General features: G+C 39.4%; 1 protein-coding gene across 1 annotated transcript in view; it reads left to right on the plus strand.

Annotated features, from left to right (window-relative positions):
• The window catches only part of LOC135502396 (dopamine D2-like receptor), a 207,885-nt gene that overhangs the window by 22,592 nt on the left and 170,844 nt on the right, over window positions 1–14,449 (plus strand). Inside the window, exon 2 of the mRNA XM_064795200.1 lies at window positions 1,571–1,665. The gene's annotated coding sequence lies outside the window, so the exon portion shown is untranslated. The remainder of the gene's footprint in view (window positions 1–1,570; window positions 1,666–14,449) is intronic.

Raw genomic sequence — 14,449 nt, forward strand, 5'->3', positions numbered from 1 at the left:
TTACACCATTTGGCCAGATTTCATGTCCGGGTTGTACGCGCATTTTTTCTTCCGAAACAACAAACAAGGGATCAAGCAATGTGTTAACGACCGTAGGGCATAGGACCCGATCGACAAATCATCGGAAAGCGGTTAGGCAAACGATCGTCCGCTGTCAAATAGATGATGTATGCGTCTGGCCTCGATCCTACATGAGCATGACATACACCTGTATGGCATTTAACAACATGGCTTAATTAAAAGAGGTGCTTCTGGAATTATATATATTATGTAGTACGCGGTGACCACGTTAATAAACTCAATTAATGATTAAAACAACATAAGTGTTTTGAGTACGAGGTGGTTTCTCAACGCAAAAAAGGAAGACAAGAATACTGAATACACGAAATATTGTTATTGAATTTTTGTGGTGTGACGTCAAATGGTGTGCTTGTCCCTTTCGGGAAAATAAATCTATCTAGTGGTTGAAATATGAATAGCCCCTGGTGATAGCAAAAATGAAGAAAAAAACGTGTGTCATTACATATCAAAGGCGGTCTGTTTATTTCAATGGTAATGCATTTACTTTACCCAAATCGATCGCCCTTGGGCAACCAATGTAATTGGTTCTTCTCAAAATTGATTGTTTGCGTCCAATTAGTTGGGTATGGTTTTAATGCCTTGTTTATTTTAAGAACTTGACTGACACCCATAAATAAAACCAGCAGCTCTCCTCGAATGTCTTCTTCGGGGCTTAGCTAAAAAAAATCGCGTCGGAAAATCGTATCAAGTGAAACTCTTGCCAACTTACTGTTCATTACCAAAAAATCGCCAAGTGTAGCGAAATATGTTTTCCCTTGTTTTTTTGTTGTTCAGTGAGAAAACGCTATGTGAGGACCTACATCTCTAATGATAAGCTCTGCAAAGCGATAAACCTCCATATAAATTTGATCCATAAACTTACAGTCGAACAATTTAAAAATGAAAAGTGTTCCATTGCATAGCTTTTGAGAATAAATGTCACGTGCCTTTGTTTCCTGGGAAACTTGATTCTGACCTCCAGATCGATTTGTTAGAAATAAGTTCAAACGGTCATTCTTCCAATACAATCTGCTAGTACAACAATACCAACAAAGCAAAACTGTTCACAAAACAATGGCAGTTGCTAGGGTGTGGCGTACGGAACGAGTCCATATTACGTACTTTGTAAGATAACTACCGCCCATAGATGGTTACGTATTTGCTAGTTGACCTTATTTACGCCCACGGATGGTGCTAAATACGATGACTTAGCATTGTCTTAAAATAAGTTATTTTCAATTTGAAAAGTTAAATTATACAAAATGCTGGTTGCAGTGTGAAAACATGGTGGCGAAGGTCGAACGTAGTTATTTTCTGATTGAAATTGTTATATTTAGCCTGTTTTTTTTCATCGAAGTTTTTCACTTTTGTGTGCGGATTCAGGTGTTTTGACATAACGGATGTTTAGTTGTTAAAGAGTATTAGTGGTGAATGAATTCGCGGTCAGTATCGTGATTATATTCTAATGTAGCGTAAAAGTTCCCATTAGTTCATATTTTCATTCTTACAGGAATCTCTGGTACTTTGGACTATCGTTTTGCATAGGATTAGGATATTATTTCGTAACAAGGTGACGGACTACCTTATTAGGGACAGGACATTCGGGTAGGTTCTTTTTTTAACTAGTTTTTTGTTCATAGAGTACAAAAAATATAATGTGTTGAATGTGTTTAGTTAATTAACAGCCACAAGTTTGTTTTGGTCGGTGTTTACCGCTTATGGTAAAACTCCTAAAGCTGTATACATTGTTTCCAAAGCTAGCAAAGCTGAACAATGAATGGTGAGGGTATCATCTTAATCTATATTTGTGATATCTAAAGCCGACATTACATTTAACATTATATTAGCTAGGGTAAACACAATTTCGTAGTCTCAAAAAACCACAACATCGTTCACGCAGGAAAAACGCCATAAGAGTGCAGTATCTTTCCAGGTCCCTCAAGAAGAAAATATCATGATCAAAACATAATTCTCTGCAAATCATAATTATTTTTTCCCATTGGTAATCCGTCCACTTTGCCAGTTCTACGTTTTACATGGACCCTGCTGAAGTCGGTGTCGCAGTTCATGGTTTCTATGGCAACTGCTAACCACCTGTTTTATTGCAAGTCTGACTTTACAATATTTTCCGTGAAGAAAAAAACACAAGGAAATTAAATTTCAAGTGACTTTGACGTTAAATTGATTATCGAATTCCTCTCATTAATTAGCTTAGGTTTAGTCCGTTGAACTTCGCGTGCACGCATGTATCAGTTAAAAAAATATCAGCAAACATTTCTACATGATTGTGGTCCGATCAAGTGCAAAAGTAGACTCTGAAGAATGTACAGTCCATCCAGAAAGTAAATGTCCACAGGTTTTTTTTAAATGTCACAGATATAGTTTTAGATAATTAAATGCGGATTTCAGCGTAGAATGGTATATCTAGTTGGTCATGTATCTGATGTATTTGGACCCAGCTAATCCTGTATCTTCATTATGTAACAGCAATTCTAAAAGTGTCCAAAAAGTCACTTTTTTATTTCATTTTATTTCCGGTTTTTTTCACAATGTATGGGTGAACTATGATGCAACCAAGGGTTTTTTGCTTTCTTTACTAGAAAATTCCTGCTAAATTCTTTCATTTTGAAGATTAGTTTTAGCTCGCTACAGGCGATTGTTTTTTTCATACAGCTGGTGACCTTTAAGAACACTTCTCATAGTCAGCAATGCATTCGGTCAGGGTCTTTATGGCCAACTCAGCTCTGACATGAAGGATCGGGAGTCTTTATCAAAGGTTATATGAAGAGATTAAAAAATGACATGAAAATCATAAGCCAAAATTTGCATTTTTCATGACCATCGAACACACTATATGGAATTGCAAGTGCCAAACAATGATGGTCATAAACCGCGGTTTATTGGCTCATTTGAATTTTCTAAAAGGCAAATGAAATAAAAAAAGTGATTGTTGGACCTTTTTTGAAATGTTTGTTACATGATGAAGGGATGGATTAGGTACATCCAACGACCAACTAAATATACACTACTCCGCTGAAAACTGCATTCAAATATCGTATTCCATCTCTGTGATATATTTTTTAAAACGGTGGACATTTACTTTCTGGAAGGGCTGTACATGCACAGGTAAGTGAATGCGATAACAAAAATATAAGATGAAATGAATAAGATAACAAAAAGAATAGTATAAGACTTATCGGGATTTCTGACCTTGGATGTATTAGCTTCTAATATTTCACCCTGTATCAGACAGTTGAGTTGTTTCCTGCAATATCATGTCGAGGGAATGAAAAAAATCCGACATTTTGTCGAAACTTGACCATCTTATAAAAAAGACTGCACATAGCTGTAACTCCTAAAAGCTAATTACACCTAAAACTACATGTAGGTGACTGTCATTTTGTGACATCTAAACGGATGAAACCTGATTTGGTCCAACACACAGTTTGCGTGTGTAAGAAACACTTGTAGGAGGGTGTTTCCGACTTCTTAACGGTTTCTCTTACTTTTTCCGAAATTGATCCGACAAAACTCCGACATTGTCCGACTTTTCTTGATATGTCTAGGGCCTCCCAAAATAGGTCATTACATTGTTGAATGGGGTGAATGAGGTGACCTAATTGAGTGAGCAAATTAGTATTCACATTAAGGGTCACTCGCAGTCTTTGGCTCACACCTCATTAACCCTATTTAACATAGGCCTTTGACCTTGAAGGAAAAGTCAGACAATGTCGGATTAATCAGGAACAAGTTAGAGAAGTCCGAAAAAGCCTCCTTCTAGTGGAACGTCAATACATGTAGCTCAAAAATGTCATTCCTAAAAAAAACGTTCTTATATGTACATGTAAGAACAACTTAAGATATATAAAAATCGACATTTCACTTCAACATGAAAACACTTCTTTATCAATGTGCTGCAATCAGATTATGAATTGTTGTAATCTCCTCGATACCTTGACCTTGTTAAAGATGTAACAGTACCAGCTTCATACACCTCGACATCCTTAATTAGAGGAGGAAATTGTGATGCCGACGTGACGAGAATCCTCAACAAGGATTAAACATGAGTGTCGACAACATCAAGACGAGAAGAAAACGTACACGGCTTGTATCTCGATGGCATTTCTGACCCATCGACCAAGAAGTGCCTGCTCATGGAAGTCGCTTTAACATCGTTTGTTCACTCTGGTCAAGATTGAAGAAAAACAATCCATTCAAGGTAGAAAATCGATAACAAAGAATGCATTGTTTTACTTTCTATAACTGCAAATTGCAACACTTGTGCAGTGGTTTATGAGTTTGCAATTCGCGATGATTTCCAATAAAACGAATTTTTAGATATTTTCTTTGGCAGATTACACAGTTTATTCGATTTTCTTCCCAATTTCTATTTTTTGCAAACCGATATCATTTGGCAGACACGAATATTTTTACCACACTTATATGTATGTACCTGAAGCATTCTATTCACAATAACAGTGAGAAACGTACTTTAAGCAAATCTATTTTAAGGTGTGTTAATTTATCGAGAATAATTTATTATTTCCGAGGTTAGAATAAAATAGCAATACATTTTAAGCAAATGGCAAGTTGAAATGTCTGCACATGGATGCATGCGATATTCTGCACATAACCGCAGACCAGAGTAAACCATTAACAACACACGGAGAAATTAATGGCCAATATGCATTAATCGGTGGAAATGCATCATCAATCACCAAAGAAATCGCCAAGAAACATCAAGCATAACTCGCGCTGTGTGTGGTGTATTATTTCTCATCTTAACGAGACATGATATTATACATGCATCGCAGTGCCTAATGCACTGAATTATTAGCTCTTATCAAAACGAACAAAAACCGAAGTACCTTATTGAAATTTACTACCGGACGCCCAGATTGCTTCTGCACAGTTGATTGCTCATGCGCATGCGCATTTAGCGTTCTAATTATAGGAAGATAAATCCTACAGATGATTCTGTGGGCGGTGAATCCATCATTTTTACGTGACCATAACAGCAACAGGGGTTGTGGGTAAACAAGCGCTAACTATTATGTTATGGTTGGGATGAATGTGTGTTTTCTGTTGTTGCTTTGGACGTACATGTTGTTCATTCAACAGACGATCCTGATTATTGAGCTCTGGTGAATTGTTTTTTTTATAATATAATGGGTGTTTGTTAATCGTTACGGCTTCAGTAATAAAAAGTAAAGCTATCGGTGTGAGGCAGAGGTGAAATATGCATCAGTAGTCATGGTGGGATGCATAGCATTGTGTCAAGAACAACTAACTCCTCCTTTGAATAGAGGAAAGGCTCTATGTCGTCATTCATTTATGAATGACTCCGGTGCCCCAATAGAGCTCAAAACTCCAACAAACAACCTGTAAACGATAACCAAAATAAATGTATCACCGGCACTTGACAAGTTTGACGTATCATCGACCACAAATTGAGCAACTGGGACTGTAAATTCTTGTAAGGCGATGATAACCATTTTGATGTACTTCACTTATTTCCAGAACATGCATGTATTGGAAGATATATTTCTTGTAGCCACTTGTAACATTCATGAACACAGACAGCTCTGTAGCCACTTGGGGATGTGTATTCGATGGGCCCCGTGTATGTTAACAATTTGGTACCAAGGTAACTCCAGGCCATTACGAATTATAAATTCAATTATTTGCCTCTTTAATTTTAAATATTTAATAAAGAAACACATTTTGGCACTAAGAATTCCCAAATTATCATCATAATGGCACCCTGTTGACCTATGGCATATGAGAGGTAAAATAACCATTGTGATCTATTTCTGTAGTAAAGGGAAACTTGTTCTTCCTGTTTTTAATACATAATTCGTGGAAAATGATTTATGCATTACCTAATTACTGTTAGCGAAAAGAGAGAGAATGGTTGTTGGGGGCTTTGCTATCGAATAAACTGATTAAATCAGAACCGAATGTTGTTTGAGGAGACTCTAGAGCAACGCCTCGTATTTCAGAAGAATATAATGAACCATGTAACAATAGCTGTGTTTTTTCTATGAGGTTAACGTAATGCTTCTATCGTTTTACATGAATCTTGAAAACACAAATTTGCAATCTTTGTAGAAGTCAAATGGGGGCGGGCGGGGGGGGGGGGGCTTAGAATTATTCACCCAATAGCCCCTCCCCCGAAGTCAGCAAAAAATGTGTTTTTGACGATGGATTTTGGTCGATTAATCTTAAAAGGTGTCACTTTGCCTCGTACGCCCCTGCCCACGAACAAGTCTCAGGAGATAGGTTTTTTGAACCGCGGCAATACGGGTCCGTGGCATCACGTCGTGTCGAGAGTTTCGTGCGATTCTTCTGACGACTATAGTTTCTTTTTCTCCTCTAAACGCAAATTTAGTCAAAGGTGTCTCCAAGAGTTGAAATAGAACTCTCGACATAGTATAATCACTACTCCCGAACGCGATCAATCACCTATTTCTTCGAAGAGCTTTCATCAATTTTGATTCCCCTGAGGCAATCAAATATGTCGGCAAAATTGACCGTAGATTTATAAAGGTATTAGTCAATAACATATAAATCACGCCTAATGTCCTCCAGCCTCTAGGGAGTTTATTGCAAAATTAAAGAAGTTAAACTTAAATGGACTCGAGAAATCAAAGTGCAGGCGTGATGGCGTGGAAGTCGGAAGTGTCATAAGATCACGGTCGTGTGTTGACTGATTTTGGTACACTCTCCGGGAACTGTGAAAACGATGGCCGAGCTTGTACTTGGATGCGAGCTTGAATAATGATATAATCTTAACGACGAACTGTATGAGAATCCTTTCGGAGTGCTTGTTGGGATAACACACATTATGTAGTTCGTAGCTCAGTATTTCAAATGAGGGTAATCGAAGGCATGATTTTTGTCAAATATGAGTAACTGGTTAGGTCGCTCGTCTGAACTGAAAGTCATATAGACACTGACCAGGGATTTTCGTTCTTGGCCTTGGACGAGTAAGAGTAGCAGTAGCCTTGGGAAATATTGGGACATGTTCTCCGGACTGCCCAGCCCTATCCTCAAGTAATAACATGAATAGTTAAAGATAGGCGACACCAAAATAGCAGGTTTATCTACCATAAGCCATGTTAGCACAGCCATAACATCGCTAGATTACACTGATCACTGTCCCAAAGTAATTATAGCACGTCTCTAATAACCATAGACTTCGTCATTGATAGCTGAGAACATGGCTTCCATTGAATGAATTATTTGAAGTACCCAGATCGAAACTTCTGATTCTAATTTGATTCTTATACAGCTACATGTGAGATCGTAATAATTTCGAAAACATGCAGACGCACAATCTACAAGAGTCATGTAAGATTCATAGTAGAGGATATTAACTAAGAATCATATAATATTTTGCAATCATGCTTGTATGATTGTGTAAGTGTGTACATAACTGAATGTGGTTTCAACTAAAAATACAACAGAATCTCAGCGGAATTTTCGACCTCGGTTCGACTGCGAAAGATAATAGAGGCAATCGGGGTTCTGCATCGCCGCTCCAAACACTGACAGCTATATTCATTCATGATTTAGTATCTTATATATGTATCAGACATGCACTAGTGAGAAACACTGCAAGCCACCTTGCCATCACCATAGTGTTAGTGTCATACCCGGCACATCGTTTGACCAAGGTGTGACTAGACTGAGACAAAGGCACTTGTCGTTAAGTATAACCGCTTTACGCCTGCTACTCATTTATCGACAGTAGCTTACAAATGCATAAGACATAACCTTGTAACATTCAATAACACAAGAGACCTTGCCCGCAACCAAAATGTTTCAGTGTCATGTCTTAGACTCCGAAAAAGGCGCCTGTGGTTATGCATCACCGCTTCACCTGATATTCACTAATTTACTCTATTCTAAAAGGCATTTAACCTTCCATGGATATCAATAACTTCTGCTACGATGTGACGAGATCGATTTGACAACTGTTCTTCCGCTGACGGCTAGATATTTGTTATGTTCAACATTGTTCCTAACAAAAGGAGGATATAAGACATTAGGTATACATATGTCGTCTCATCCATTGTTTTAACGGAAGGCGAATACTATTTTCAAAACAGTTTTTCAAAAATATCTGTCCACATTCTGTCTAGGACACTTGGACATCATGTGCATTAAATTTCTACATGAGAAGAAAAAAATCCCACCACAGGACAGGCTAGCTCGACACGTTGGATGGCCTGCCTGATTCTCGCGGCATTCTTGGGATGTGATTCAAGACTTAATATTCTGAAGTCACTGTTTTGGAAAACTATTATCGAAAACACGTTATGAGAATACCCTGTATAGAACCTGGTATTCCATTAGCTCCACTGATCATGCACAAACTCACTACTCGGAAGTTAATTTGCTCGGCTGATCTCCTTCTGAAGCTCGATATGGCCATGATGGCTAAGTAGAAAAGGACCGGAAGGTCATTTGTCGTGACTCACTCGGGCACGTTGTCGCCTCACTCATGTCAATGCAACAGCTATACTTTTCAGTTACCTCATTGCCTATATATTTATATTGAATGGTAACCAGTGCATCGATTTCAAAATACATTGTCAGACAAATTTTGATAAAGATTTGCGACACCAGCTTAATCTCAGTGGATCAATGTCGAAATTTTACGAAGCAGAAAAAGAGCTGGTTTGTTGCGAATTAGGTCATAAATCTTATTCCCCATTTCTGGCTTTCAATGACCACTGTCACATGTGACAACACACTTAACATTCGATAAAAATCCTGTTGACGAAGAAGCCCATGAAGAAGCGCATGACCACATGACCCAGACACCATACACATTGTCACTCTGTAGAGCGCGCGGCTGGAAACAATTAATCCCGACTGATCATCAGACATTAATTAACAAATGTGTCTGCTATGTCGTCAAAGTGTCATCGACCGGAAGATCCACTGGCTATTGTGATTAGTTCAAGCTATAAACGTCCATGCCCTTTACAAAACTGGAATCTTGAAGCTGTGTATTATTGTCCAGAAATTGGTTTGCTGAAGATAGAGAAGACCAGTATCCTAATTTGCTAGAGTATTTCCGAACGAGTCTCAGCGCGCATTGTCCATTACGATTAAATGTGATCACCATGCCGAAAAATCCGATCCGTTTCTTATAAGTTTCCAGTTTTTTTATACACACTCGCACATCGTACATGTACAATCTCTACGATATTTTCAGTTTTAGTTTTTGACTGCGAATATCACAAGACTATTGTAAAGTTTAGGGCAACTGGATGTCAAAATAATGTCTTTTAAACTAGCGAAAAAACAACACATGCAGCTGACTAGAATTAAAGTGTCTATTTTGCATATACAACGCTACAACGATGTGACAGCAGTTGGCAGTGCAGTTGATTCTAATGCTGGACGTTTCCCAATGAAAACATCCCTTGAGCGATGGAAACGACTTTTAAAGACTATCGCCCTATCTGCCCTGCATTACAACATGGCCTTCATCGATCTTATCTAGACAAGGCGGATTAGCCCACGGAATCATCTCACTAATAGAGTTGCAGTTTGGACTTTTTCCCTAATCATGAGATCGAAAAAACGCCTCCACTACGTCCAAAGAATGACAAATAACCTACTATACACGCACAAGGCGGCCATTCAGAAAGTACATCCATCAGATATAGCAAGGAATGAGGCGTTATTATTTTCCCGAGCGAAAATTGGTTGTTATTACTAACCAGGCATTCTCAAGGCTTGCGAGGTGATGATGACATTACAAGTATGGTATAAAGAATGGACATATATGTATTGGGAAGTATCATTACTTGAAAGGTTGGACATGAAAAAGATTTGTGTGACCGTATAAAACATGGCAGTTGTGTTCTTCTAATGGGGGCAGCAGGTCTTCTGATAAATTAGTGATTTTTTACCTGGATGGCCAACACATGAACGCAGTATTATTAAAGGGGATTTCGCACCACCGGCGATTCAGTCTACCTTTCACATTTTCTGGGGCTAAGAAACTGTTCCTTATCATTTCCTGCTTAAAAGTCCGGCGCATAGCAGTTTCCTAGATCAGGCCTGATGAACATATTGTGGACAATAAGGCCCGCAATAGGGTTCCCTTCAGAAACTCGCGTGTGACTTCATGATCCATCAATTGCTTTGATACCGATTGATGCGCGGGAAGGGCATTGTTCTAGTTCAATGTTGCAATGAAGAGTATTCCTATACAAAATCACCATTCGATCACTTCGCGAATGAAAGACTGCAACATAAATCATGTTGGAATGAAATGATCCCTGATACAAACGAATCGAGCAAACCGAAATATCGGATTAACCAGTTGAGTAGAACGAACAAAAACGTTAAATTGTAACTAAATCTGATTTTGCTTAGAGTTTGAAAACCTCACTAAATCCCACTATAATGTTTAATAAATGGACTACAAATACGCAACCTAAACGCACTTAATGAATAAATCCTATCACTTTAAATTGCTTTTCGTTGATATGATGGGAGAAACACGCTTGATTAGGTGGGCAAATAAGTAGATGATGAAACCGATCGAACAGTAATTTCTTATAAAGGAATGGTAATTGGATTTTATAAGCGACTTGGTTCGCTTCTTAAGCATGTGCCATCGTCAGTGACTAGACACAGGGATACAGGATATCAGCGGCCGAATCAGTTAAGCTTTCAATATACGACAGAGGTTGCAACATACCAGGTCAAGTATCCCGACTCTCAGTTAAGATCTTCCTCACTTTCTTTCCTATCCACATGTACTTTCTTTTCAAAATCCGTGTACGATCCTTGGAGAAGATAAGAATTCAACAAGAATCTTGTGAAAAGTGTACAATATGCAGTATGACATGAAACTGGCTTAGTAAGATATGAAACGTGTCTTAATGTTCGGCCTGGGTAGAAATTAAGTACACCATATTGCAGTGATTCGTGATCCACTCGAGAGGCTGGCAAAACATAATTATTCATTTTGCGTTGCACAGACAATTTTTAGCCTAGCAGTACTATCAGTGATGCCAGCCATTCCTGCAGACATGATGGGTATCTTGGAAATTTAAACATTCGTATATGCAGCAGCTTAGGTTAACATTACTTGTTCAAAGAAAGTAGTTCATGTTGACCTAATTTCATGTTGGACGCTTTTGAAATCAAACACATCGTCTATCAGTGCAATAATGTGACGTTAGAAGGGAAACATAAAGAAACCTAAACTTGCCGAAATGCGTTGGGCTCTATTGCGTTTCAAGAAAACAGAACCACCAGTTGCTCGCTACCCATTGAATCTGTTGCCGTTCACGATATTACCAGGAATCCGTCCATGAATAACGCCGTCCGCCACCCTTATGTAGACGCAGTCAAACATCGTGTATTGATCCTGGCTACATACTTCAAATCACTCGAACCGGCGGAGCGAGAGGTACATTACAATTTCTCATCACACCCCGCTTTGGTCATTTCATGCCTGAATACGCTGCCCAGATCCAATGAGAGGCAAGGCAAAAAACCAAAAAAGTGGCCTAAACATTGATATGCATTTGCGGAGTATAGCTGCATTATTTGGTGGAACTTAATGTTCAATATAGTTAGATAGTGTACCAGCCAAGCGAATTTTTCAATCAGTTCAGGTTTCAATACTTTCTACCTTACTGCTGCTCCTACCTTACTGTTCCTTTGGGGGTCGCTTTCACAAAAATCGCTCGACTACCGTAACAGCACCAGTAAACTCTTGCCATGTTTTGCAGATTTTGAAAGAATGACACGATATGTTGATACACTGTATAGACTGTTCCCAAATGACGTATTCAAGTGCAGACATGTCCTAGATTAACACGCAGCAGTTGGAAAAATGATACACACATTGGGCTTTAGCAAATGTATGACGTCAGCATGCATTATCATTGACTAAAATTGGTGTCGCCTTGTGATAGATTGGTGCAGTAGATATAGTTGCGGGTCGAGGAAAAACATCGAACAAGAACGAGGTAGGCTTTAAAGGCCACCTGATGTCAGGTCAGCTGTGTGATCCAGAACTATTAAGGTAGCAGGAAGGGTTGGGCGTTTGTGGTTTCTGAGTCTGAGGGGGTTGGTGTCTGTTGACTGTGCTTTAAGAGAGACTAGGCATGGCGCCAGTCTCTCTTAAAGCACAGTCAACAGGCATTTGGTCTCAGTATTTGGGTTTTGATTGCCATGACTGTACCCCTGTAAAAGTCAGAGGAGGAGAAGTTTGGAATGATGAAAGCATTGAAGAAGAAGAAATGTTATTATTGAGGAAAGCAAAATTTATTATGAGACTAGAAGGCAGTGTCCTGACTGGATTATTTTGAAAATGGCGGTCTGAACACATTAAAAGGTGGAACATGGCATTTTATCGACTTTGAAGTGCTCCGCAGTTAAAGGGAGACTATAGGCAGCAGCTAGGTAGGCAAGATAAAGTCATACAAATTTGCCAATAGGGGTCAGTCATATCTCTAGGCATGGCGCCAGTCTCTCTTAAAGCACAGTCAACAAGCATTTGGTCTTAATATTTGGGTAAGTACAGAATCAAGGCAGCACAGAGAGCAATGATTGAACGATGCTGTGGACAAGTCCAAGGATACTGCATCAGTCACGACCAACTTCTCATCAGAAAGCGTCACCACCAGCATATTCAATGTTCAGTTCCAACCTGTACCAGTCCAATGCACGCCTGTCATGGTCAGCAGTGGTCAGCTTAGCGCGATATGGAACATTCTTCCGAAACTCAAGCGAGGGAAGTCTGCTCATTTGCCTATCTCGCGCACTGCTCCTTCTTGTCAAACATCGTAGTGAAATCGTGGTACAGTGCGGCGTCCTCGAGGATTGCAGCTGGTCGGACAGACGTGAGGTGGAATGTGGGCGGCTGCACTTCTTCGTTGATGTGCGATGGCAGATAGCACAGTTGTTGCGTTGCATGACAGCTGAAAGTGAATGTGATATCATAGAACTGAGGCGTTTGCAATGAGACTATAGGTGAAGTAGAAGCAAGGAGTGAAATGGGCCATCTTCCAGTGACTAATATACAGAGTAAGGGCCCTGGGTGTTGTTAGATTCAGCATTGAATGTATTCCTCGTACAAGCGTGAATAGTGTGGACATACAGTGAGAGGTGAGAGACCCCTATTGACTACTTCTTGTAACTTTATCTTGGATATTATATTAGTATTGAACTTCTAGCCATGGAATATGAAGAAATTGAAGTTGTAGGCATGGAATATGAAAAATTATTCAACGGTGAAAGACATTATTCCATGAGGCTTTGCCGTGATCGCAAAGGACGCGACGTGATTGGTTCACATGCTAATGAGGTATGATAATGATAATTACCTCTATAATGCTACTTGGATAGCGACTGTGTCGTTGACTGCAACAGTGGTCTATGTCAATGTGTACCTGTAATGTCAATGAAGTATGATGAGGTGATGACGATAGTGCAATTATTAAATATTGGCAAGAGATCATACTGCAACATAGGTCTTGTTTTTGACAGATGACTGTGCGACATTCCCATTGGGTCTTGTTAGAGTCAGCGCTGCATGTATTCCTTGTACAAGCTTGAATAGTTGTGACGGACTTTGAGGGGTGAGAGACCCCTATCGGCTACTTCGTCTAACTTTATCTTGCCTACCTAGCTGCTAGCAATAGTGCCCCTTTATCAAGACTGAAACCCACTGTGTGGGGCTAAGAAATTACCTCTATAATCCTAGTTGGATAACCACTGTGTAGATGATTTGAAGAGTGCTCTGTGGATGTGTGCCTGTAATGTCAATGAAAGTATGATGAGGTGATGACGATAGTGGAATGACGAAATATTGGAAAGAGATCTATTCCTAGAAGAACATATGTCCTGTTTTGACTAGGTGGCGCATTTTAGAATCAGCAGTGAGCACTGTGTGTAACATGGTGGAGGCAGCGGAGATAATAACTGTGTCGAAAGTATTGTTATAGGGCCTTCCCTAGGCCCATGGGGTTAAATTTACAATCCACGATTGAAAAGACGTAGTTTGATCGCATTCAACTATAAATCCATTGAACAGTTGTGTTCCTTTAGTCAACCGATGACCTTTTGTTGGGCCATGATCGGGGATTGTAAACTGTAAATGTATTATGGACTGGGAGACGGGGGAAACACAAGTGAAATAGACCAAAACAAGTGATTTTGGGGCTTTGGTTTAGACGCATGCCCCACATGCGCCATGCGGGATTATACGGTTCATGTGAACTTGTTGACATCTACATGATCTAGTGCTGTTATTGGTCATGGTACATGGTAGGCCTAATCATCATGGCTATATGTTTCAGGAAAAGCTCGGAGTAAAATGAACTGCCGATGAATAATGATGTTG

Source organism: Lineus longissimus, chromosome 18, assembly GCF_910592395.1.
Source record: "Lineus longissimus chromosome 18, tnLinLong1.2, whole genome shotgun sequence".
Classification (NCBI taxonomy): Eukaryota; Metazoa; Nemertea; class Pilidiophora; order Heteronemertea; family Lineidae; genus Lineus; species Lineus longissimus.